General features: G+C 40.5%; 1 protein-coding gene across 3 annotated transcripts in view; it reads right to left on the bottom strand.

Moving 5' to 3' along the window:
- Positions 1–25,666, bottom strand: part of ANO4 (anoctamin 4) — a 277,492-nt gene that overhangs the window by 228,093 nt on the left and 23,733 nt on the right. For 2 of the 3 annotated variants that reach the window (XM_081822276.1, XM_081822278.1), the window contains exon 1: positions 12,370–12,858. The exons of the other annotated variant lie outside the window; for it this stretch is intronic. The gene's annotated coding sequence lies outside the window, so the exon portion shown is untranslated. Of the gene's footprint in view, positions 1–12,369; positions 12,859–25,666 lie in introns of those variants that run through there. 3 annotated transcript variants of the gene reach the window in all.

Raw genomic sequence — 25,666 nt, 5'->3', positions numbered from 1 at the left:
TCAGAGCCCTGATTACTATTTGCTGAAAATTCTCAGGCTGTGAAATTGCTTAAAGTTAAATTTAAGTGTAGTCTCTTTATCAATTTTATTGCCCAGGAAAGTAGACACCGTTTATATACTTCCAATTAATCCTATTTAACAGAGCCTCTTAGAGTAAGGCAATCCTAGGAACTCTATTGAATCATTTCACACATTCCAGTGTGGCTTACAAGTATACAGATGCATGCAGGAACCCTGCAAGAGTTCACCATGGCCCACTCACCATACTGGCTGTGTTGACTGCTCTTGCTACAAGGGCCCTCCCCAGCTATTCTTTCCTCATCTCCCTTTAAAATATTGCAAATTTCCTTAGCAGCCGTTATCTTATCCATACTTGCCCATTTCACTTCCTAGGCATATCTTCCTGCATCCTTTTAGCTCCAATTTGGAAACAGATCCAAAATCCTGCCACCCATCAACCACATGCAATGCCACCACCCTCGTCCATCATCACCTCTCCTCGATTTCTCAACTAGCCTCCTAACTGATCTATTTATACCCTGACTCCCTATGACCTGTTCTCCATGATGCAAGAAGCAAGATGCTTTCAAGGCTACCAGACAAATCATTACACCCCTGTACTCAAAACACAGCCCTGACTTCCCATCTCACTCTAACACCTAATTAATACTTCCATGACCTCTGGCTCCCAGCTCCTCCTCCTTCACTCGGCTCCAGCCCTCCTGGCCTCTTCGCTATTCTTTAATCATGCCAAGCACAGTCTCCTCTCAGGGCCTTTGCACTAGCCGTTCCCTCTCCTTGGACACTCCTTCCCATATATCCTCTGGCTTACACCCTCCTCCACAACCCCTCAGGTCTCTATTCAACTATCACTCTGCTGAAAAGCATGTCATGATGAGTATGCTCCACACCACCCCTCCCTTTCCCCTTCATTCTGCTTCTTTCAATTTACCAGTGCCTATCATATCAGTTTATCTATCAGGTTCTTTGTCGGTCTCCTCTCACTTGAATGTAATCTTGTTGGAAGCAGAGAAGATATATATCATATACACTGCTGCATCCTAGAAACCTAGAACAAAGCCTGGCCTATAGGTGAATGTAATAAATAATTGCTGAATGAGTGAATCTTACACAGAATCACTGCCATTCTTAGTGCCACAGCCCTAGTTTAAGAGAAAATAGTCTCTCACTGGGCTTGGTGTTGTAACCTCCACACTAGTATTCCTGATTATATACCCCTGCTCTTCTCCCTCGTCTTCCATATAGCTACCAGAGTGGTAATCTACAATCTGACCTTGTCTTTTCTGCTTAAAAATCTTCTCCAGTGTCTATAGAATATACGAAAATTTCCTCTGCATGTATATAAAGTCTTTGGAGATGTGGCAGCTGTCCTTTGGCTAAGCATCATCTCCTTCCATAGTCTCATAGATGAAATTACTTGTAACTCGCTCATGTCCCAGTGACTTTGCACTTACTAGTTTCTGGTGCAGCCAGCCTTCCCTACTTTGCCCACCTGGCAACAACTCATTTAAATGGTCCCAGTTCAGATGCCACCTCCTCAGTGAAGCCTTCCCTGATTGTCCCAGGATAGCCTTAAGCACTCCTACTCTAGGATTCAATTCCACCCTTCATATAATTTCAAGAAAGTACATTATTATAACTTGTTTTCAGGCCAGTCTCCTAGTAAACAGCAAACCCTTTGATGAAAGGGACATCTTATTAGCATATTCTTAATGTCTGACCTATAGTAAGTACTAACTAAATGCCTCCCGAATTAATTTATTAGTAGGCAAATAAATTAATACAAGACAATGTTACAGAACACTGTGCAAAAGGATCTGAGCAACTGGTGTTCTCAATCTGGGAGTGAGAAAAACATGTATTAAATTCAATTAGAGATTCAAGGCAAATATGTATTTATAGTTAGATCAACAATTCAAAAGATGGGGTTAAAAGAAAAGTGAATCAATCACGTCCATCTAGGCAAATTTTCCGTATTTTTTCCCTGGTTATTTATCCATTCTATGGTGCCTAAAGAACACTCCTATTCCTTTCTCATCCCTCAATACCTCTGGAAACATATGAAGACTAGACAAGAACCTATCATGAAACTATAGCAAATTATTGAAATAAAAAAACTACTACCAAGATATATGAAGAATACTCTAAAAACACTATTCAGATCCATAAAGGATTTGAATAAATGGGAACATATACTCTGTTTGGGCATAGGTTGATTCAATTTCATAAAATCTTTTTTTTTTTTTAAAGATTTTATTTATTTATTTGAGAGAGAGAATGAGATAGAGAGCATGAGAAGGGGGAGGGTCAGAGAGAGAAGCAGACTCCCTGCTGATCAGGGAGCCCGACGTGGGACTCGATCCCGGGACTCCAGGATCATGACCTGAGCCGAAGGCAGTTGCTTAACCAACTGAGCCACCCAGGCGCCCCTCAATTTCATAAATTCTTAATAAATTAATCTATAAATTTAATCCTTCCCCCAAAACATGATTTTTTTTTTCAGTACTAGACAACTTCTAAAGTTTACATAGAAAAACAAGCGTGTAACAAGATCCAGGAAACTCTTGGAACAAGGAATAATAAGAGGAGACTAGCCACACCAGATATTAAAACAAACTAGAGAAAACAAAACAAAACAAAACTAGAGAAATTAACAGTGTAGAGTTAGCCAAGAAACGAATATTAACAAAACAGAGCAAACTCCCCAAACAGTTCAAACTGCTTAAGGAGATTTAATAGATGATGCCACCCATTCATGCCACCTCCACCCTGGTCTAAGTAAACATCAGCTTTCTCAAGAATCTATCACAGGCAAAGAAAAAATACATAGTTCAAAAAATGGGGGCAACTAGGTAGTTACTGGGAAGAAATAAAGTTGAATTTCTATTTCATTACTAAACTATGTGTGAATAAGAATAAAATCATTAAAATACAAAAAAGACTTAGTTGAATTAGTTTTATGAAAGTTTTAGAAATCTTTCCTACAAACTGCCACATAACAACTCCTCCCTAACCAACTTGCCTCCACCTACACCAATCCCATCTCCTTGCTTATTCTCTCTCCTAGAAACTGCAAAGGACACTGTAGCAGTCATCTGCTTAGACCACACACCACCTAAGGGGCAACCATCCCTAACTCTCCTGTCCCAGTCAAAGGAATTTAATCTTATTTGCTGCTATCTTGCTCCTTCCCCCCCACCCACCTCGCTTTTCTCTTTTCCTGCCAGAAAGTCACTTACTATGTCTAGTAGGTCTCCTCCATGGACCCCTGTGGTCATTCACTCCTTCCATTCCCCAGTTCATAGGTCATTGTGATACAGACTAGCAATTCAAGTAAAACTGAATCAGCATTTAAAAGACTGATAGCAAAAACAGAGATCTTTCTAAAAAAAAAAATCCATCATAAAATCATCCAAACATGTAGAAGAAAGTATGATAATAATCATTTAAAGAGAGTCAGCTCAGCAGGTAAATACGTACACACAAACATACATATATAGAATTTCCCCAAATTCCTACCACCAGAGAGACAAATAATGATAACAAGTTAACAACTGTTGGGCAACATAACCATCTTGCAGACACTGTGCTAAGCACTTTCTATGTACTATCGCATTTAACACTCACAATAACTCTAACAGGTAGGGATTGTTAGTTACTCTCAGTTTTACAATTGAGGACAATGATACACAAGGAGACTATGCAACCTGTCCAAGGTCCAAAGATGAGTAAGCGGCAGAGCCAGGATGGGAACAAGACTGCCTGCCCCAAAGCCCAGTCTCTCCACCACCAGGAGAGATTCTCCTTTAAACCCTAATTCTTTTAGAAGAAAGGTAGAACATACTGACCAAATCTTGCTTGGAATAGAACAGAACACTGATACTGAATTAAAGATCACATGTAATAGGGTAGGAATTTTTTTTAATTCTTAAATATTGCTTTTAGTTGCAAGGAACCATTTCTATTAACTGACTCACCCAGGTGTTTAGGCAGGACCTGTTTTTACAAATGTTGCTCATTGATGTACGTACATATATCTCACTGGCTTTATCTTTCTTCCTTCCCTCCCAAACTGAAACTCCTTGCTAAATTTCTTGTGTGCTCACTTTCTAGTTCACTCTCACCTCTTCCTAATGAGCTGTGCTCACTGGTAATGTCCACCATTTCCCTGCCCCTCTCCCAGGGCCAGAGCTCCCTAACCTCAAGCTCCCAGTCTCCCAGAAGAACACTCCAATCTGCTCTCCTCAGACTCAAGTGAGAGACAGGTCTGTTTCTATCCTATATTCTTCATCTAAATTCTGACACTTCTACCCTTGAGAAAAATACTCATGAGCTCTGATGTCCATCTTACTTTTCCTTTCAGTCAATTTCAGAGCTAAATGTCTGATTATAACTTTGTTCACAGTACTCCAATTGTTTCAACAACTGCACTTACCTAGGGGAAAAAACCCTCAAGACTGCAGTTTATGTAGACTAGTCAGAAAGTAAATATAAAAACACTAAGCTAAAAATAATGCATGGAGCCAAATAATTTAAATATTATGAGTAAGTTCAATAAATGGAAAGCCCAAATATGAAGATAACATTAGCATAAATATTCTTCATTTTCACCATTGTGCGTATTACCATCTGACATGCTTTGTATCTGCTAATGTGTTTGTCTGTTTGCTCCTCCCCTTTCTACCAGAATGTTAGCTCCATGAAAGCAAGATATAGATGGTTTTGTTCACTGTTTCTCCAGTGCCCAGAACTACGCCTGAAGCATGGAAAATGCTTATTAAGCACTTGTTTAGTGAGTGAGCTTCTTTTCTACCTCATCATCTCTCACTCAAAATCTATTTGCTTTCATGCTCTGGCCAAGGTATCTAGAGATTATCCTTACAACTCCATTCTTCTCAGGTTACATCCAGGGTGGAGAGGCATCTGACAAGATCCAATTCTCAGAGGCACAAAACTTAACTTACCACTCCCTAAACATATGTTCCCTGATTCTTTTAGAAAAAAAGGAAAGTGGGAAGAGGCAGAGCAGAAATCCTACCTTGGGGATGAATGGAACTGATTACAGTTTTTTAATAAGCTACTCTTTCACCTACATGAACATAGCTTCTCCATTCATATCCCCACTGATTAATAAAATGACTGTATTCTTTGTAAATAGCACAAAGCTAAGTGCCAAAGAAAAAGAAATAGAAGCTGTAAGTAGTAAAGCACCAAAGGACCATGGGGTTCTTTACACTCTGGACAGTATTTTCACAGGCACTTCAGTGACCTCCATCCCAAATTCTCTCTAGGTCTAAACTGATTGATTCAGATTAGATTTCCTGGCTTCATTTCCTTGTGATGACTTTGAATGTCAAAGTGTACCCTCAAGGGTAAACGGGCTGGGTGAGAAGCAAATGTCTTAAGTGGTTATGTACTGAGCAACTGCTCTCTTTCCCTGCTGAATACAGACTTTTGATTTAATTAAACTTGAGGAGAGATTCCTTTTTGGCTTTATCCAGGCCCTATTAATTATCTCCCATCTTTGAGAAATCATAAACTGCCACTTAGCCCTTCTGATACCATCCCCATATCCCCCACCCAAAGGCCCCTGGTCTTTCCCTGCATTTTCCATTTCACCACCACCACCACCACACCCCCTCCCCCCCCAAGCCATCTCCTAGTTGCCCATCAGATCTCTAGGTTCTTGCTTAAGCCAGCTCCTCAGTCTGGAATGCCCTTTCTACCCCCTGACTTATCTGCATATCTACAGTCTAGTAGAATCTCTGCCTTATAGCCAGGTCATTTACACATGAAACAAATCCTTACTAGTTTGTGACTTTTCTTAAATCTTTCATTCCTGGGGACCTAACATAATGCTTTGCTTAGAGAAGGCACTTAATTCTTGTTGTTTACTTCATTGAAACTCATTTGGAGACAAACATTTTCTGGGGGTTTTACATAGAATTTCTAATGGATTACATCAGGATGACTGCCAATCTCTTTATCCTTCTCAGTCTAATTCATATAGTCACATTATTTTGAAAAATTAAGTTCTCCACATAGAGCACTAGCTGCTAATACCAGCACCGTAGGTTTTATATGGTGATTCCCAATCTGCTTGTTCAAGGATTACTGGGTATCTGCAGTCCACTAAACTAGGCTTTGGGATATAGAGATGAAAATAGAGTCCCTGCCCTCAAGGAACAAAATGTCTATTTGGGAAAGAGAACCAGTAGACAAATAATCACAATACAGTCTATAAAGTCCTATGAGATCTTTGTACTGAGGGATGTTAAGAGGACAGACACTGTCGACCTAGCTCAGCTTTGCACAACAGAGGTCAATAAAGAGGGTAAGTGTCACAAAGCGTCCATGAGAGATGGTATCTGAACCTGCCTTGAAAGTTAGTCTGAAAAGAGGAAAAACATTTCAAACAGAAGAACCAGCCCATGCAAAGACACTGGATCAAGGGAGAACACTGCATATTTCTAAGCACTGCAATAGGTTTGGTGCTTCTGAAACATTCCATAGAAGCTTCAGAACAAGAGGCAAAACAAGCAAACATGAGATGTACGTAATAATGGGCTTGCTATGCAAGGCCAAGGGATTTGGTCTTTAACCTGCAACTAGTTCCCTAGACACCATGCTATCTAGACTACCCATTTAGGATTCCAGGGAACAGTTAGTTTTTCCAAAGAAGGGAACACTCATTTTGTGAATCACAATAGTACAAACAAGTTTAGCTAATTAATCTCTTTTGTTCAGTCAGGTAACAGAACAGAAGCTAAGAATACGGTTTTGGAAAACTGGAAGATACATGTTGTAATGATGGCAAAGGTGCCTTTTCAGGAAAAGAACTTGTCAGTGGAATAATCACAGGCAGAAACTGACCAAGCAAACGGCTTTTCAACTGGATTCTTTGAGAAACCATGTGAAACAGTAAGGTCACTGGCGAGGAATCAAGACTAACTCCATGAAGCATAACTAGACTCTGACCACCCTCAGAGATGGCAACATCCAGCTGTTTCACCACTGGATCTGCACTGCTTGGCATCTGGATGGACACAATAGGTGCTCAATAAGTATTAGGTGAATGAACGGATGAAAGAATCAATCCATAAATATCACTCCCTCTACAAAACTGATCATCAGTTAAATAGTTGAAGGGCAGAGGGGTTAAAAACTAAGCAGAGTATTTGTAAGATTTTTTTTTTTTTAAGATTTTATTTATTTATTTGACAGAGAGAGACAGCAAGAGAGGGAACACAAGCAGGGGGAGTGGGAGAGGAGAAGCAGGCTTCCCGTGGAACAGGGAGCCCGATGTGGGGCTTGGTCCCAGGACCCTGAGATCATGACCTGAGCCAAAGGCAGATGCTTAACAACTGAGCCACCCAGGCACCCCAGTATTTGTAAGATTCTTAGAATGTTCAAAAGAAAAGCAAAACTTCAATACAAAAAATGCATTTCTACATAAGCATGAACAAATTACCATAAATATTGGCTTGATGTGACTCACTCGGACTGGTACAGCCACGTAATCTGCATGAAATGAACCCAGAAATAATGGACACCAGTGAGTTAGATGCCACAAAGCAGTTTTGTGAGCAATGAATGGCACAGTAAGTGTCAGCTGTGTATTGTGGAAAGGGCTCCGCACCAGGAATGGAACAAGGATCTGAGTAAATCCATGCACACTGCACTAAAATGTCTTGCCCAGGTGCTAACCAGGTCTCCAACCCTGGGGAGGCACTTAACCTCCCTGAGCGTCAGCTTCCTTATTTAGGAAATGAGAGGGTTGATAAGACACTCCTCGAGGTCCTTTACTGAAGGTAAGGAGAAACATTTCAAAATGTCCCAGGGTAAGCAGGTAGTCATATACACAGGAGCTCCGTTCATGAAGGTTCACCATTATCACACTTTCCTGAATAATTCTGATGCTCATGTCATGGTCATAGTTCTAGGATCAAGGGAATGTATAGCCCACCTCCTCTCCAAGAATGTCTAACCTGGATCAATTGCTTTAAAAATTACCATCCAAAATGGATGGACTCTGAGAAACAAACTGAGGGTTCTAGAGGGGAGGGGGTTGGGGGGATGGGTTAGCCTGGTGATGGGTATTAAGGAGGGCACGTTCTGCATGGAGCAATGGGTGTTATTCGCAAACAATGAATCATGGATCACTACATCAAAAACTAATGATGTATGGTGATTAACATAACATAATAAAAAAATTAAATAAAAAAAAATTACCACCCATCTAGTAAAAAATAGAGGTAAAACAACAGTTCATAATTTTCAATAGCTGAGGGAGCCCTCTGAGATTATCTGGCCCAAGCTCAAGGTAGCAGATAGGAGTCTGAGTCTCACAGCAGTTGGTGCCTGGGGCTGCACTGGAACTCTGGGTCCTGAAGGCATCCCACTGTGACTAGCTCTCTTCTTTGACTGTCTCCAGACACTCATTCCCTCTGATACTCACAGGAGGTCCCCAGTGGGAGACCAACAGGAAAAATGTAAGTAAGTAAATTCCTGCTGTATTACAAGATGTCTACTTTCTATAAGAATGGCTGCTAGCTCACACAAGCCAAAAGGTCACTGATGCCTTACAGCAGATGCCTAATTAAGGGTCAAAGATTTCTATCAGCGAAAAGGCTTCTAAAACAGTCATTATGTGTTTTTAACAATTTCTTGGATCTTCAGACTTAAGAGCCAACAGCTTGACTGGAGAATTAAATGCTAAATAAAGGGAAGAATCTCCCCCTTTCGTCTTGCATTATTTTGGGGCTGTGATTTGGTTCTCCTCCAAAATTCTGCCATCTCCCTTAAGAGATATAACTTGCAACATAAACATTTATGACAGTCTGGCTAGATTATTATGCTACTGAGAACATGATTTTCTTCTGCAAAGCTGTCTAGTCACTATAGTCCTAGATGAATTCAATAGGGAGGCACAGATCAAAAATGCAGTATTCGACACAGCTCATGAAGCATTTCTTCTATTTTATACAATCTAAGTTGCCAATTGAATAGCAAGTTCCTTTCAAAGTAGATCACCATAGCTAGTGTTAGAAGTGGTCTTGTACATTCCTCTTTTTTCTCTATAAAAAAAAAAAAAAGGCTCATGGAGAGATGGTAAAGGGACTATATTAATCATAGTGGAAAAAGCACCAGAAAATTCAGTCAATATCCTTAATATGATTCATCCAATGCCCAAAGAAAGGCTGTGTCACATAATCAAATTTTTTTTTTTACTTTGTAAAAATAAACTCCATAAAACCCCCCTCTGAATACAAAGACCTTGTAGGTAGTAAACATGTCAAGATTTGAGGGCAGTCCAACCTAGACAGATCTAGAATGTCATTAATTAAAATGCAGAACTGATTCTATTTCTGGTCCTGGTAATCAACTATGGAAAATAGTTTCAATGGCAAGAATGACTGCAGAAGCATGAGGTTGTATTTGTATTATTGGGGGCAATTTCTTCCCTCATGAAAAGATTGCAGGTTGGACTCTGTAGTCCAGCTACTAAAAGAAAAGCTGTAATCAACTCTTCATTAGTCATCAACTTTCACTGCCTGAGTTTCCATGTGTACACGTATGCGCGCTCACATACAAAAACATACATAAAGCAGAAGTAGGAAAGAACAGAAAGGAAGAGGATAAACATCGAATACTGATTTACAACAGAAGCTGCAGGTTTCAAATTAAACCACCACCAAAAGAAACGGTAAAACATAGTTTTAATGATAGCTCGTCTTAGCTGTAATGAATGAGTGCATCTACACCAATCTAGGTGCTTCTAGACCCATTTCAAATCAGCAAAATCAGCTGCAAGGTGCAGCAGCTAAATTAACACACACAAATAAAATGTGGTGACTTCATCACACCAAGAGCCTACTGGATCCACTCAGCACCGCTTTTATCAATTTTTCCTGCAGTAGTTTTCTATGCTGCCTTCAGAGACCCTGCAAACGAATTAACATGACACCATGCTGTGAAACAAGGAAATGCTGTAGAATGCATTCTCCCAATTCACAGAAATTCCCAAAGGCGTTATCTGGAGGAGGGGTGTAAGAAGTGGGGAAATCCCTACAAAAACAACAACAACAACTAGCTAGAAGTTGCTAAGCAATAGCTTAGGAATTTTGTCCTATTCTCTAAATAAGCATGCTACAACTATTAAAAATATGTTCACATAACAGTCATAAGTAAACAGTACATTTCTGTATGTTTCCATACATACATACATATATGCACATACACACACAAAATTCTGATTGCATAAGCAAACATTCTGTTCAGCAAGATAAAGAAGCCTAAGGAATTTTTTTCTCTCAAAACTGAACTTGCTACTAATTAAAGGGAAATATTTCCTAAATGCATCCAAAATTGCTTGCAGTGTGAAATACGGAGTCTATTTCCATGACATACAAGCTGATTCTAACTCTTTCCATCGTGATGAATAGCTCAAATTGTGTTGCCAGGCACCTGATAAAAAACCTTGCAATTGGAGGGAAAAAAAGAATACGCAAGGTAAGAAAACACCATTAAGGATGAAAGTAAACAAGTAAGCATGAAAGAATGATCAAAGGAAGCCAAGAAGTCTACCAGTCAGATCACAACATTGCTATGAGCCATAATTGAGTGTAGGAAAAAGAGGGGATATTAGAACAGCTAATCCAAACAATGCTGAAAGTATTTCAAACATTACTTAAGGATTCAGAAACTACAGTCTGCAAGGGTTCTAATTTTTTGTTTTGATGCTGTTAACCTATTTGCTGGTTTCACCCTGCAACTGGTTTATCATGTAAACATCCACAAATTCTTGCTCTTTATTTAAATATATGCTTTCATGTAAGAACCCTCCACCAATTATATCTACTTTGAACCCAGAGAACAGAATAAAAGCATATGCTGGATGTCATCACCACTATTTTAAGAAAAATCCACACAGGCAGTGGAAATAAAAGTGGTGTGAATGAGCAAGACAGTTAAGGAACTTTATATTCCAAACTCCCAATCAACAGGGGGAAAGACTAGACATTTCATCCCACTTTTTTTTTTCTCATTTGTTACCAAAAATCACATTAGTGCAGTATCTTACAAATCACAGGCTGAATTACATTTGATCAGAACCCTCCCTAGAGTGAAATGAATCAGAACTGGAAACCCCACACAAAATCAAGTAAGACAAACCAGCTCCAGACCAAGGCTGGAAAAGAACTAAGCAGAATTATCACAGTGAAGCTTATTCTTTGGAATGCCAAAATAATTCAACACACCTGCTACCAAAAACAAAAAGAGAAGAAAATCCCCTTGTGAAGAGAGCTACTCCCATCAACCACCAGTGAGAACTATACAAAAATGTTCCTGGTTTCCTATGCGCTGCAAGAGGCAGGTAGCCAGCAACAGACCTGAAGTTGTGGTTCTGTCTGCAGCAAGCCTCAGGAGACCCGGTGAAAAATTAGGGCACTCTTCTAAGAGTGATGCCCTGGAATAAACAACCTGCCTGTGGATGCTGCAACATGCATGTTCTTCCTCGTAAACCTGCTTATTTTCCACTTAGAAAAGTCTGACCATTCCAGTAGCCTCAAAGCATTTTCTCTCCCAGGAGGATGAAACTATGTTGTCAACTCAAAAAACGTTCCTATCATCACTGCCCCACCGGCCTCCGAAGAGGATGTAAAATATGCTTTGCAGAACAGGCACCCTGAGATTGACTCCAAAGGAAAAGCAGCAATGAGGTCATGAATTACTCCATCCGCCAGTGCAGGATTCTGCCCGCTGCGAATGCTACTGCCCAAGTTGTAAAGCCCACAAGATACAGGGCCGTTCTGGACTTGGGGAGGGGGAGGGCGCGCAGGTACTTCAAGTGCCGCTGCCCAGGGCAGACTCCGACATAACTCACATGGGTGCTCGTCTTCACCTGGAAAGAGGGAATAGTTTGCTATGTGGGCCGCCCAGCCCCGGCCCTTCCGGATTCTGAGAGTGCACCCTCAGCACGCCAAGGATTCATCTTGCCCAAATTTGTCAGTCACCCTCCACAGATTCCCTGCACACTGCTGCAGTTTACCATCGTGAACACATTCCCCTGGCTGCCGCTTCAAGGACAAAGAGAGAGTGCTAATGTTTCCATCCCAGCTGAGCAGCTTAGGCTTATGAAAAATAAAAAATAAAATAAACATTAAAAGACAAACAGTCCAGACAAATGACTTCTGGCCTTCTAGTTAGCTGGATCACCCCGGACACGGATCCATGAAAAAAGGGAGAAACGCAGAGAGAAGGTCACTAAAGCTTAGCTGGGAAGAGAGGGAGCGAGCGAGAGCCTTCAGTTCACTGCAGAGCAGCTCATTCAATGCAAGCACTTACCATAAAAATAGAAAGAGTCAAAAGAAGGAGAAGGGATCCTTCCTCAGTGTCTTAGGCGGAAAGAAATCCAGGCAAGGCTCAGGATGAGGCCAGCAAAGTGATGAAAGGCGATAAAACCACCACGCACAAGTCCTTTTCAGCCTCCCCTCGGCCCACATGCAGTTGTTTGTGCTGTAAAAACCCTGAGAAGTCTGGAGCAGGACTCTCCAGAGAGCGAGCTGGAGCGAAAGCAGCCTGGTGGATTTCACTGCCGGCTCAGAGCATCACGCCCAGGACGTGTCCTCCCCCGGGTGCAGGGGCGTCCTGGTCAGGGTTGGCTGGGCACCAGGCTGGGGTCGGGAACATGAGAGGAGGGGAGGAAAGGAGCCTCTTTGGAGTGGAAGGAACTGCTGGGGAGAATAGATCAGTATTCCATATCAGTTATTGCCGGCGACCAATCAGCCCAGCCAAGGAGCCTTTGTCAGGGTGACAGGAGAGCATCAGAAGCCAGCCGGTCTGACAGGGGCAGGACAGCCCCCTGCCTCTAACCGAAGTTTGGCAGGATGGGCATTTCACTCTCCCCCGTTGCCGATTCTATTTGCTCATTATTAAAAACAAGCTCTAAAACCCCGTAGTGACACCAGACGCTCAGGAAGTTTCCTGTGCATCCCACAGCAACTCTCCCAAGAAGCCAGACTTGAAACCCTCCCTAAATGAGATCTACTGGCATCTCCAGACCAGACAACCTGCTCATGTGCACGGAGAGGTCACCCCAAGTACAGCAATGGCACTTTGGACGTGAGCTTCTTTATGGCCAACGCACAGGATGAGAGAACCAGGGATTGGTCTCCCTATTACACAAGTGAAAAATTTAGGCAGAAAAGGGTTAAAAGGTCTCTCCAGAAATTTGCCTCTCCGTTTCATCATTTTCTTGTGCAATACATGCACAGAAGTAGTTGTTAGAGATGAATGTATGAGGATAGCTAAAAGTTCCCTTTGAGGTCTCTTAAATCACCCGTAAGACAGAGGCTGTGTGGTTTTGGGTAAACAACCCTGTACAATAGTTCATAGGCACACTGAAGTGTGAGAAACTGTGCAAGATTAATGGATGAGGCACAGAGCAAACCCCTTTGTGACAACTAAAGGATGAGTAGAGAAGTTGACACTTTTCCCTCTTGCTTTTCTCCCCCCATTCTATTTTAATACTGAACCTATAAACTTAGCACATATATAGGAATCTGTTTGGGGTTGTGACAATTAAATTAGATATGGGAGTAGGTTCTTAAGTTAAATGCCAAATTGGACTCCACACTAAAACTTTAGAACTTTTTTTTAACGTGCGGGGATGGTCTTGGGTCACCTTTTTATCTTTCCACAAAAGATTAATTTCCTTGTGCTAGCCAAGAATTAATGGGAAGACACAAATGCTCCTAGGTTTGTTTGTTTTACAGGTGGCTTACATGATACAGAGTTTAATTTTAGTTCTGTCTTTACCTAGAAGTTGAAGTATCATTTGGACATTTTGTTGTGATCTCTACCCAGAGGCAAACTAACTTTGGGGTGCCTGAATACCACAGGTTAAAAGGAAGGGCTGGGCTCCAAGGAAGCAGTTAATTCACCACCAAAATGAGTCAACAACAGGAGGCCATAAAAATGTTCCACATCAAAGATGAACATAATAAAATGGAATTTCTGAAATGAAGAAAGGATGGTTTGCCAGGGTAGTCCTATGTACATTAAATAAGGAAAACCTGGAACATAGAGTCCCAAATTCTGTTTCATTATTCACATCAGTTCAACCCCAACCAGCAAACACTTAAAGAATAGCCAACTATGTTTCAGAGCCACAGAAATGAAAGTGACAGATCCTGCCTTCAAGAAGTTTATAGTCTCATGGACAAATTTAAATCATCTTTTTGAAATTTCAACACCATCATTCTGACCAAGACTGAAAATGTTCTACTATTTTAATGTCCCTCCAACAAAACCAAGCCATGAGGTTGGATTTTGGACTCAAAGTTCTAAATTAGCCTAACAAGGTGTTTTCTGTAATCAAAACCCTGGGAAATATAAATGTGTGTGTTATTTTTTAAAATCTCATTAAAACATGAAAAGGTTTTTTTAACTAAATGTTTGCTTTTATCAGCATCAACAGTTTCTGACACTGCAAAAACATGGGCAGCATAACAAAGAATATATCTAATAAAGGAATATTATTTAAAGCTCCCAAAGTAATTGAGATTAATACTGTTTATGGAACAGGTTCAACAGCTTGACTATACAGGGTGATAATGAAGCATGAAAATGATAAACCCGCAGAAGTACAAATTACTTAGATTAAATAACTGCACATCTATATACCAATTAGGTCGATGAAAACGGGTATTCCAGTCACTTACCCTAATGCAATTAATTTTTTAAGATTTGGCCACTATTCCGCTCCTCCCTTCTCAAAAGATGATAGAACCACCTTCCATTTCAGATAGCAACAAATGCCAATTAGATTTTGTGAAGGACAAAATATCCAAGTCAGTTACAATTGGGACAACTTCTGGGACTACATCTTGCTCACTGGTATAACACCAGTATTTAATGCATAAAAGGTTCACAATAGGTATTTGTTGGATAGCCATATGAATGGCCAAGAGAATGGCTAAAATTCAACAACATGATTTAATACTTTTTTCAAAGACTGGAAGGTAATTTGAATTATGTACCTATACCTGCCATGTGTTTTAAAAGAAAAAAAAAAAAAAAAGATAGCTTTTCCAGAAAATTTGCTTCAGAGAAGCCTGCTGACTGAGCTTTATAAAGTCTGAAAGACCAGGATTCCTAAAGCTCAGTCTTTCAACACTGAAATGATTCTACTTTCCGTAATGAGCCTGAAGAGAAAAAGTAAAAACATACCTATTTTCTAGATCACCAAGAGGGTAACTGGCCATATACTGCCATTATTGACATCAGAATTTGTTTATAGAGGTATGAGAATCAAGGAATTTTAAGTAACATGCTGCCCATCAATGGTTTTGAAAACGAAGTTAAAAATCTCCCTAAAGAAAAAGCCTATCTCTTACCGAACTTCTACAAACCAGTGTCTAAAGGTATTAACATATACTGAACCCTACCTTGTGTCAGACTTTATTCAAGTGGCCTCACTTATCTTAGTCTTCACAGCAATCCCAGGACATGAATAGGATTTTGTTTATCGCAGTAACTGGGAATCGAGGAGGTTGAAGGAGCTTGCTTGCCCAGGTGGTAATACCAGTATATGAATAACCAGAACAGCCTCAAATGCTTCCTCTTCTCCATGGAAACCCAGGATTTGGACATAGGAGAACCCCCAAAATCTTTTTGACTAAACAGGTCAGATGCCTTGGGGACTCTTCCCATGGTGTTATATGAATTTGGGTGAGTAGGAATGAGACAACTCCATGTTAAGGAAGAAACACTCATTTTACCCCAGATTAAATGTAACCCTTTTATGGCAACAGAAATGAATTCTTGATGCTTATAATTTGAAGAGCAAGCAGTTGGTATTTGTTGATTTCTTTTTCCCAATTCTGACCCTACATTACATGTTAAAACCAGGATGAGTGGTCTCTAATTACAAGAGTGGAGAATATTCCAGAAAAGTGTGGGACCTGACATAAGCACTGCAGTACAATCCTTTGCCTAAAACCTAAATTCTCCTTCAGCATTCAGTGGGTAGCCTGAAATGGAAAGAGAGTAAGTTGCTCTGCTAATGTTTCCCTACCAGCGGTCACTGGATGAGAATGATTTCTCCAAAGTGCTTAGTAGGTGGGCTTTCAAATATGCAACAACAGTTCCAAATACACAAAAGGTAAATAATCTGTAATACATATAGTCATAGCATCCAAGTCTTCAAAAATGTGTTTGCACTCAGCATTTCTCAGCCAGAAGAATCCTATGGGATCAAAAATCGTATCACATAGAGAGAATCCCTAAGATCACAGACCTAAAACATTTTCTCTCCTTTTCGAAGATAGAAAAATAAATCAATGGTTGGCTTGAAAAGTCAGAATTGGGTTGAGTCTGAGGAGACCAAAACAAGGTGTGTGTCCACACAAATGGAAAACCAGTGTGTGCATCCAAAAATCCAACTGGTATGTCTCTACATTAGTCTTTAAGCCTCACTAATGTTACCCCTACAGTTATCCTCAATGAGTAATTAGGCATGACAACCAATTCGGGGGTTTGTTCCTTCTCCCAAACTATGACAATAATTTCTGACTTCTCCCTTGTCCCAACCCGACGTCCCCTAGCCATCAGCATCAGCTTTCTAAAATACAGCAAGTATAATCATGCCACTGCCTCGCTAAAAAGTTTGGGAAGCTCAGGCCAAATACAGTTCTTCCTGAGCCAGGCACTCAAGGCCCTTTGCAACTGGACTTCAATCTACCAGCATCATTTCCCATCAGTCCTTCTGTATAGCCCATGCTCTGTATACACCCAATTACCATGATAAATGAATAGGGTGTCTGAGGAACATTAAGTATCTGTTTTTCCTAGAATAACCTTCTCTCCCTAGAGAAACCCTACTGTTCACCCTTTAAAACCCAGTTTATGGTTATTTTCTTGGTGAAGATTTCCCCAAAGTGACTTAATCATATCTTCCTCTGTATTTTCATAGCATTGTTTCTAGTTTTGTATTATAGGGCAAGTAACACTGTACTATAATAATTTGTATCTTTTGACCTATTTAAGATCATTTCATGGTCCCAGTGTCTGGCACACAATAGGAGCTCAATATATTCATAAGTGAGTCTATTTTTTATACTTCTTCCCAGGCAAAAGCACTCTGAAGAAAGCACAAATTTGTTTTCTGGAAGTCTGAAGGACTACAGGCTTACGAGCCATATATATTTCCTCCTTCCATCAGGAGCTTCTGTGGTTTAAGGCAAGAGCCCTGAACTAGAATCATAGGAGCAAAGCCCCAGCCCTGTCCCCTGTGTCACCTCAGGTAATCTCTTAACCTAATGAGAAGAATAAAACAAGTTCTGCTTACCTTTGAGGGCTCTTCTGAGCCACAAATGAGGAACCATATAAAGTACTTTACAAACTATAAAGCTATAAAATATGGTAGTAGGCAGAGTTACTGCCACCCTATCATCATTGCTTGATCATTGTTAATATCCATCAAAGCCATCACAAAATTTAAGACAAACATCTTCTGAAAGGCAGCCTAGGAGGCCAGTGACTCAGCACTTCTTCTTTCCAAGTGCCTTGCTCAATCATGCCGGTCTGCAGTTAGGGGTGATGGAAGGGTTAGAAGGCCCCAACTCAGGTCCTAGAAACCTGGTCCCTCAAACCCAGGTCCCTCATCTAGGAAATGGGAATCACAATGCCTATCTCACTAAGCTGTTGAATGAGATGGGATATGCATTTATATGCAGTATACATAAATCTGAGTCTCTAATAAGCATTCCATTACTGGTTGGAAAAAGCCATTTATCTGTCATTCTACGGTATCTACATACACCCCAACCATTGCCCTCCTTCTGTCTCCTGAACTCACAGAGCTCATTCCCACCACAGGATCTGTGTAGGTGTTTCCTCTGCCTCAGATCCAAGCAAAGGCTTCCCTAATCATTTTCCAGCATGTTCCTCTCTAGACTTTTCACATTTATCTCTACCTGTAAAATCTTATTTGATTATTGATTTAACATTTGCCTTCTACATTATGAAGTAAGCTCCCTTCAGGCAAGGATGGTCTCTTGTGCTTATTGTGTCCCCAGAGCCTAAAAGTAAGTGTCCAGAACATGCTATGTACTCAGTACTCATGCTATATCACCCAGTACATTTTTTGAATATTTACAGCATGACCAATATGTATATATTGTTTAACTGCTCCTGTGTTTTCTACATCTATCCAAAGTTCTAATCATCCTTGTCTACTGAAGGGGAATGAAATTTTTGAAGTCACTTAATATGATACTCAGTATAATGTTTAAGTTTATATAGATATTTAATAACATATAACAGACATTAAAGTATTATTCAGGGATGGGGGCACCTACAGGCAATATGCCAACTCCTGCCCCATTAGAAACAGGAATTACCAAGAATGGCATACTGATCCTTACCTATACACAGGAACTGAAGAACTGAGCAAAAATGTTAAATTATGTTTATTTCACAAATCAGGGGGTTTACCAGATCCTCATTTCACATCTTCCTTCTCTTTAATGTTAAAATTGCTCTGGTCCAAGCTCATCCTGAGAAGTTGACAAGGTCCTTGATCTCTGAAGCATCAACTAGAACAAATGGTCTTTAGAATACTAGCAACCCGGGAATTTAGGCAATTTCTCTCCCCTCCCAGGGAGCGGTCTTGAAGGCAAGATACAGAAATCCTCCCGAGCCTGACCACATCATCCCTGTTTCTGATTAGCCCAGGCTGAGAGGAGGCCTAATAAATAAATAACCATGGCAATCCTGTATAATGTATGAAGGTTATTTTCCAATGGTCATCTGGAAGGACATAGTTTTCAATTAGAGTATTTTCAATTAGCAATAGCATGCCAATCTACAAAACAGGCATATGGATTTGTCATTGGCAGGAAACAGGTAGTTTTGGGTTTTTTTTTTTTAAAGGGAAAAATATCCTAGACTCGATGCCAAACATATTTTTTTCCCCTAACCTGTTCTTCCTCTGGATCTCCTTTTTTCCATTTAAGAGCATCACTCTCTACTCTGTTGCTCAAATAAAATATTTATTGACCCTTATGTGGAAGACTATTTTGGCTACTCTATAGGGTACCTAGAAATCTCAGCATCATTCTTTTTTTAAGATTTATTTAGAGAGAGCAAAAGAGCAAGCAGAGGGAGGGGCAGAGAGAGAGGGAGAGAGAATCTCAAGCAGACTGGCTCATTGAGTGTGGAGCCTGATGCAGGGCTCGATCTCACAACCCTGAGATTATGACCTGAGCCAAAATCAAGAGTCCAGCGCTTAACCGACTGAGACACCCAGGGATCCCCACCCCCAGGCATCATTCTTTCACTCTTCTTGCTCCTACTCCCTCCGAAACATTTCTTCCATCAGCTCCCCACTGCCACAACCCCAGTCTCATTACCAATTCTCCCCTGGGCTAATGTGATGGTATCACAAGCAGCTTTCCTGACTTGCATCTCACTCTGTCCAATCCATCCCGCACAGCTACCTGAGGACTTTTAAGTGAAAACACCATCATGCCCTCTCCCACCGAAAACTCTTCCCTGTTTCTTACCATATGCAGGATGAAGGGTACTCCTTAACTCACACATCCTCATTTGATTCCTCCCAATCATCCATGCCCTAATACTCAGAGCTCCAGAACATGCCAAGCTATTTAAAATTCCAGGGTCCTGACACAAGCTTTTTCCATTGCTTAGAATTTCTTCTTCCTGCCCTCCTCTTCCTGAACTCTTACTGTCTGAGACCCAACTCAAGCATCTCCCTCCTCCTTGAAGCATTTCTAGACATGCATTCCCTACATGCTAGAATTAACCATTTCTACATTATGGCACTGGTCACATGGTATTCTATCTTCTTGGCAGATTCCTTCAGGAAAGTCCTAGTCCTAAGTTTTATTTACCTTTGTATCCCCAGAGATGAACTCTCCCTGGACACACTCAAATAAATGGTTATAGTGAGACTGGGCTCCTCTGTGTGTCTGACTCTTCTACTAGATTCTGTGTTCCCTGAGGGATGTAAGAGTATCTTGTCTTTTTAACCTCTCAGCTTACTACAATGTCTGGTATATATGGGTATTCAGCGTTTATTTGTGGAATTGTTTTTAATATGATTGGAGAAAAAATCTTTCAGTTCAAAATATTTTAAAATCCCTCTGAGCTGATTTTTAATTAGCTCACTTTTTTATTTAAGAATTCTCCTTCTCCTTGAAATTATAGAACACCACAGGCATTAATTTACTCCACAAAGATTCAATCTCTGAAACTCCTGGCTTTTAATGGTAACCCAACTAATTAGGGCACCTTGGGGACAATAAGGCATTCCAAACATACTTTCTACTTTGAATTGCCTGGCAGAGGAAAGTCTATTGATTTTCTTGAGCAGCAGGACTTTCTTGGAGAGATTTCACCAGCATTTAAGTTTGGAGGGGACAGAGTCCTATGTTCCTGAGTGCAGAATTTCACTCTTAGCAGCAGGGCTACCAATGGGCTGTGGCTGTTCCTTGGAAATCCAGTGCCCCACCCAACATAGAGGCACAGCTGCAAGATAGGGTGTGGCTGAGGAAGTAGGGCAAGACCTAGCACTTACAATGGACCCTCCACACCAGCCAATTTTCTCACCCACTCCCCCTACCTCACAGAAAATTAGCTATGATGGATCTAAAGAACAGGAATAAAACTCCTCTGTCCATAGCTGCAATGGCCGTTAGCACCTAAAGAACTAGTCTCCCCTTGGTGTGACTAACTGGGTGACATCCTCATCAGCAAGGAAGTCCACCCAAGTGACTGCAGACACCTGGCCAAGTCAGTTGGAGTGGGGAGCAGAAGAACACCTGCATTCCTCATTCTTCCAAAGTTGCTGTTCCACAAGCAGAAAAATCAAGAATGAACCATAATATCAGTGCTACAGATGTGATTATCTAGTCTGCCCTTTTTTAATACAATTTACCCTCATTTCTCTGTAACCAATCTTGAGTTCTATTATTTGAGTTGAGAGGAGAAACAGAATGAGCATTTTAAATAACTATGACATACTCATATTTTGGTAAAATGAAACTAGGCCATACACTGACCATTCTATATCTTCGTAGGGATGGAGTTTTCCATTTATGAATTTTTAAGAAGTCCCTTGAACCTCTAACAAAAATAAATCTGTATCTCTGGTGGGAATGCAAAAGTCATACAGCCACTTTAGAAAACAGATTAGTGGTTTCTTTAAAACACTCTTATACTCTTACCAGAGACTGTGCTCCTTACTTTTTACCAAATTGAAAACCCATGTCCACACAAAAACCAGCACACAAGTATTTATAGCAGCTTTATTCATAATTGCCAACACTTGAAAACAACCAAGATGCTCTTCAGTAGGTGAATGTCCAAAACCTGTGGTATATCCAGACAATGGAATATTATTTTTCAACACTAAGAAGAAATGAACTATCAAGCCATGGAAAGACACAGAGGAAACTTGGATGTGTATTACTAAGTGAAAAAAAAGCCAATATTAAAAGGGTACATACTATATAATTCCAACTATATGACATTCTAGAAAACACTAAACTATGGAGATAGATAAGACAAATGGTTGCCAGGGGTTAAGTAGGTAGATGAACAGGTAGAGAACAAAGGAGTTTTATGGCCCATAACTACTCTATGATACTGTAATGGTGGATACATCATATATTTCATGGGTTTTGTCAAAGGTATAACCTTGAGAGTGATCCCTCATGTTCACTACGGGCTTTGGGTGATGATGTGTTAATGCAGGTTCATCAGTTGTAAGAGATGTACCACTATGGTGAGGTATGTTGATAACGGGGGAGGCAATGGATATAGGGACAGAGGTATATGTGAATTCTCTATACTTGTGCTCAGTTTTGTTGGGAACTTAAAACTGCTCTAAAACAAAGTCTATTTAAGTACAAAAAGGAAAACTCACTTTCCCTGCAGACTATGGGTTCGTTTTTGTTTTACAAATTTCAGTTGCTTTATGAGGTAGATACTTCTGGAAAATGAACTTTTTAAAAGAATAGTGAGAGGATTCCCCATACTCCAAACAAAGTTCTAAGAAATTCACTGTGGCAAACACAGACAAATCACATGACTCTGTCTTTATACCTCAGAATCCCAACTATGAATGTGATAATGTCTGGAATGTTCCACTAATACAGTTTCTATTGTCAAGGCCTAGAACCAGAACACTGAACATATTGTGAATTCCACTAAAAATCTGAAAAGAAATTTAAAATTTTTCCTCTTTCCTTCTAAGGATCTTCCCCTTTTAGGTTTATTGTGTATTACTGCCTAGGAGTAAAACAGGAAAAATGTGTTAGGATAAGAAAAAATTGGCATGTAGGTCTCCATGCAAGACAAGAGAAAGGCAGCTACAAAGATTTAACCACACCTATAAAATTATCAAGTTTCAACTGCAATACCAGAAAATAAGAAAAGTGAAAGGAGTATCTCCAAGAAGGGTCTTGGAGTGGCTATGTCTGGAGAAAAGGGGGAGGAAAGGGGAAGGTGGTCAGAAAAGCATAAGGGAAGCACGGAGGGAAAGGATGCCATGTCCATGAATAAAACAGTGACTGTTCTCCTGAAGTTCACAACATGGTAGGTTAAAAAAAAAAATATGAGTACATAGCTAAATGCAACATAGGCAGATGGTGATAAGCTCTAAGATACAGATACAAGGGGGGATGCAGGGGAATTTTAGAAGACCTTCTGAGGAGGGCAGATTTGGCTGGGCCTCAGAGAAATGACAGGCTTTCTGCAGGTAGAAGCTGGGACCAGCCACGAAGATCACACCTAATAAAGTTATGGCCAGAAGTAAGAGAGAACTGGGTCAGGAATGAATGGATTCATTCGTTCATTCAAACATTCAACAAACATCTTTTTAGCTCCTGCCAGTGGCAGACATTGTAGGTGGTAGAAGAGGTTAAGCAAAATATGATGAGCAGGGACAAAACTGTACACAGCTTTGAACTTTAGGTTGCATTTTTTTTATAGGCAGCAGAGAACCTGGTGGGATGGATGCCATGGGTGACTTGCTCACCCTCAATTCCTCCCTCTTTCTAGTCTCCATTCCCATACAGAGGCCAAATGTAAAACCTACATTTACCAGACTCCTTGAAGCCAGGACTCTGAAGGAGAATTAGGTTCCATGAATTCAATGCATTTGCATGAGTTTGGAAGGTGGAAATTAGGAGGAGACCATTTTCTTGACCTCTTTTGGCTGCTTTTCAATTTGGTAAGGTTATAGAGGAGTGAGGTTTTCCTGCAGCACCATTCTGGGGTACATGGTCTTGCTGGGTAATGAAAGGCAGTTGAGGGGCATTAGCACCTCTGGCTTCCTGATTGATGAACAACACCTATGGCTGAAGTTCTTAAACTCCAGACTTTTAGTAGAGACCTTAGAGGTAGATTCTTGGTGCATCCTTCTAATCCTCCTCTGATTTTATAATCCCTAATCCCCCATGTTAAATCCTCTCATGATTGGAATACCTAGAGTGGCCTCGGTTTCCTACACTGAATCCTGATAGGGGTAGCCAATAAAGAGTGTTAAGCAAGAGAGATATGATCAGATCTGTGCTTCAGGAAGAGACCTTGGCAGCCGCTTACAGGACAGAGTGGAGACAAATCTGGGAAACTCTTAGGAATGTCCAGCCTAGACCAATGTGCCTGGAATACCGGGACTGAACAAAAGAGTTGTAGTGGGAGAGAAAAAGGAATGAAAAGAAGATATTTCCTAAGTAGAATTTGTTGGATCTATTGAAAATGGAGATGAGAGAAGAAATTTAAACTTGGCCCTACTTCATCCCAACTCTTCCAGGGCCCTCTGCACTTTGTTCTTCACCATCATAGCACCTATCACACTTCCTTAAAATTCATCCTTCTCTGCAAGCTTCAGACCTTCTTGCTCTTTGCTGCAGCCTAAGTGCAGAGCACAGTGAAGATCCCATAACAGAATGATCAGTGCACATTGGTTGGGTGGATAGAAGGGAGGAGGAAAAAAGGGAGGGAGGGAATCTCCAACCTCAGAGCCACTGTGAGGACCGAGATTCTGTTAACCAAGTAATCACAGGTTGAGTACTGCTTGAATAATGTTGAATCTTGGATTAGATGGGGCATCCAGGTGAAGATAAATAGCATACCAGTAGACACAGAAATCTGGAGGCTGGGAAATAGGAGCTTTGACACAAATTTTGGAATTACTGCACAAAATGAAAGCTGAATGTTTCACAAGAAAAGACAATGCTTCAGTAAAGCTTGGGTAATATGCATATTATTACAACTACAAAGAGAGTCTATAAAATGCCAGTCACCATGTGAGACACTATATGCACATTGTCCTTTTAATCCTTACGACAACTTATAAGTGAGGTGTTCTCATCCTCATTTACAGAGAAGGAAACTGAAGCTCAGCAAAGTCAAGCACTGCCCAAAGTCACATACCTGTTGATGACAGAGCTGAGGTTCAAATCCAGATCTGCCTGACTCCAAAAACTGTGCTCATTATTCTCCCTCAGACTCCATAAGAAGAGTTAACAAAAGTGACAAACGACTGGTCAGAGAAGAAAGAAGTAGAGAAATGCTAGAACATAAACGCCAATTAAGCAGAACAAAAAAAAAAAACAAAAACAGGGTAGACTAGAAAATGCTCACAGGAATCCAAAATCAATCAGGAGCTTCTTTAACAAGAGCAAGATGTTTTTGGGCCAAAGAGAACAGTGAAAGGTGGAAATCAGAGATGTGAGGGGTGAAGGCAATGAATAACAAAGGTCCCCAGAAGATGGAAAGAATGAATAAGCAGCCATTGAGAAAGGAAGGAAAACATAAATTTTTAAGACTGAGTTGTGGTCCACCACCTGATACCTACAAAGGAAACGATGAGTATCTGAGAAATGATTTCATTTGCCAAAAAGCCTAACAGATGTTAGGCATATGCACTGATCGGGCTACAAATAAACAATTTTCCTTTTGATTGGAATTCTATCAATCTATTTTGTAGCATGGATTAGCTCATGCAAATAAGAATCTCTGACAGGAAGTTAAATTTGCCTTTGGTCAGCCAAAAGAAAGTGATCAGTAATTATCATTTATTAAATGTTGCCCTTTTTTCTTCCCCCCATAGTCTTCCAAAATCCATGGAAGGGGATAATAAAAGGGTCCTTCATAGCAAAACAATTATTAACTGTCATTAAAGACTATGTCAGCAGAACTACAGAAACACACAGAATACAATCAGATATTATCTAAATAGCTACAAACATTGGAATGAGAAAAGAGAAAATGGAATACAATCAAGCAGAAAATAGATTGGATTTAACCAATCTAGTAGTGAAGCAACCCGGATGGATGATTATGGACCTAAATCAGACTACAGAAGATATAACCAGAATCCATCAGATGAGGACCATAAGACCATTCATTCCATGTGGACATGTAGATTTGGAGACCTCCCTGCTATAGCAACTATGAAAGAGAGGTCTACATGTCCTTCATAGCTTTAGGAAAAATCCACCTGGACATCAGCACCTCCTGACCTTAAAACCTAGCAGAATGGTTGATGGTAGAATTACTCTTTTTGGTGGATAAACATCTGTTAAGACTGGGAGTATCTAGAAATTCA

This window comes from Leptonychotes weddellii, chromosome 5 (assembly GCF_054177405.1).
Source record: "Leptonychotes weddellii isolate Sample4059 chromosome 5, ASM5417740v2, whole genome shotgun sequence".
Classification (NCBI taxonomy): Eukaryota; Metazoa; Chordata; class Mammalia; order Carnivora; family Phocidae; genus Leptonychotes; species Leptonychotes weddellii.
This window is presented reverse-complemented; position numbering and strand designations above follow the sequence as displayed.